This window comes from Lepeophtheirus salmonis, chromosome 1 (genome assembly GCF_016086655.4).
Source record: "Lepeophtheirus salmonis chromosome 1, UVic_Lsal_1.4, whole genome shotgun sequence".
Taxonomy (NCBI): domain Eukaryota; kingdom Metazoa; phylum Arthropoda; class Copepoda; order Siphonostomatoida; family Caligidae; genus Lepeophtheirus; species Lepeophtheirus salmonis.
In genome coordinates this window covers 43425451-43428195 of record NC_052131.2, presented here as the reverse complement: position 1 = coordinate 43428195, position 2745 = coordinate 43425451, and positions in this window count along the sequence as shown.

Below are 2745 nucleotides of genomic sequence, written 5' to 3'. Positions count from 1 at the left end.
ACCAAATTGTAAATTGCTAAAATAGAGTGTCATACTTGGCATAAATGAAGAAGTAAAGTATATTTGATAATTAGACATTTTGTATCCTAAATTGAGATTTGAGTTTTAAAAATGAACAGAAATCTCAAAATACTTGCGGGTAATACACGGTACCAAAAGATAATTTTATTTGTTGGAAGCATGTTTGGAACTAAAATACTTATCCCGTGAGGCAAGTTAGAGAAAGATTGCTAAAATACAGTTGCAAAATATATACTTAATCTATAATACTTAATAAAATCAAAATTCTGTAACGTCATTCAAATAATTAATTTTCAAGAAAAAACATCCAAATTTCCTTTTTTTCTACATTTTACAGACTTTCAAATCAAAACACGTCCATGAAGGATTACTTTGGACGTTTGAGGTTTATTTTCTTGTTTAGAGGAATAAAATGCAATATAAAAAATATCCTGCGATACCAAATTCCCAACTTTTATCAAATGTGTACACCTTAATGTACACACATATAAACCGGTAGAGATAGACTGGTCACAACATTACCCCCATCAACCATTCGGCTAGGTCGAAGTTGATTCAGATGTCTGGTTTTAAGTTCACCATCGATGTGAACAGTCCAGATGGAAGTAGATATTTTCTCGATAGTAACGCTGGGGATCAATTTAGGCTTGCGATAGTTAAAATTTTTACACCAAATATTGGTGTTTCTCTGCCTGGCTCTTTCACAGGGGTGCTTTTCTTATGAAGTAAACCATCAAGTAAGTATATTATGACCAAAGAGGCCCGGACATTTTAAAAGGAGAAAGTTGAGGAAACAACAAAGTTACATGTTCTCCGACATGGATTCGTATCAGGAGAAGGCTTATTTAAGTAGAAGGTTTTAGGATCACATCCACAAGTTTCAAGATACTCTTTCAATAAGGCTACAAGTTGAGGTTTACATAGGCCCAGCAGTTCTTCTTTAGACTCGGCTAGTTCCATTCTGGAGCATTCCTCCCGTAGATCATTAACTTAAGGATTGGAAGTAGCTTCACCATCCTCGTATGTCTGGGTGTTATGTATAGATATATATTAATATGATGAGTAATTATATATCTAGGGTCGTCACCAGGATCGACTATTAGATTCCACAGAAGGATATTACAGAGTGAGTACAAAGGTGTACTCATGTTCTTTATTCATATGCAATTAAGTAACTACAAAGAATATAATTTAGCACAAAGAGTATGCACATTGTACACACATATAAACCGGTAGGGATAGACCAATTGTAGGGTTCCCACCGACCAACTACCCCCGTCCTTTAACCCCCAACAATTACTTCCTTTTACCCCCTAGCAATTCAACCTCTGAACCATCTACCACTCACCCCTCTCCCCAACATTTTACCCCCTATACAACAAATAGCAACCATACGACCAAACATTCAATCTTTTAACAACCATACAAACATAATTATTAATTTAACTTAATGACGTATGTATGAGTGATGTATCAGACTTCTCTTCACCTCTTGAATCTTAAAGTAGAGTTTTAATGAACTATATATCTATTTATGATTTATTAATTGTTATTATAATAATTAATATATAATAATAAATGTATAATTTAAGATACAACGGTTAATTATTGCCAGAGGTGGGAACTTGGATTAAATACTTGCGACATTAACGTATTGTTTCTCTGAAGTTACACTTCTCTCAATTAGTCAGACTTCCTGGAAAGATCTACAACTTTACAACCTGGGGATTTATCAACTCGAGTTGAAATTTAGTAGGATATAGAAACACGGGAAATGTCGTAATCTGACGAACACCGTCATTTTCTTGGGGGTCTGTTAGAATATGAGTCTTTTGCCTATTTGGCCATATAATCACATATTTGCAACCCAGATTATGTTCAACTGTTTTTTCCTTCCAAAAGGATAGGTGGGTTTTTCTGTTCTTTTTATTATATTATACATTGGAAATATAGAACTCTGTAAAGAAACACGTCTGAAATTACTGTCTAGTGTTTTATCATAGGGTAAGTATATAATACAGTCCATTAATTTCATTATCCTTGGTTATTGAGAGAGGCCTAATTCCTCAGACCGTCTTTTATAAGCACACACAAATGTTTAATTATATTTTGAATATAATAGAATCATTTTAGGGAAGGATGTTCACAACTCAGAAATTAAATAATATTGACAACTGCCAAGTAAAAGAAAAGTCATTCTTCAGATTACCAATTCCAAAAAAGGGGCCACCTAAAAAACACACGATTTACATTATTACCCTTTTCTATTATCCAGAGTAAAAAGTCTCAAGGCGAAAACGTCGCAAGAAAAAAAACAGAAGGAGACAACTATGTTACAATGGAAAAGAAAGATATCAAAATTGAATGAACATTTATTAGTAAATATATTATAGCTAAGTCTAATATTATTTCATAAAATCGTTTCTATTAACCTTGTTTTCCCAGTTAATTTTTCGGTCATTTATATTCGTTAATCAGTTAAAATTCAATATCGACCTTATTATTGATCTCAATTGTCGAAAAAGCTTCAAAAAATTCAAATTTCCGAAACAATTCTAAGATTTATTTTGACATTTCAATCCCTTGTTTGTGTATCTCATACCCTTTATATAGCACGATGTTAACTCTCGACTAAAAATCTACACTATACTTTGATTCTTAGCTGTCAATTTTTCAACTTCTTTTTCCCCTTATCAGTGATATGAGTGTTGATGGTTAATAACT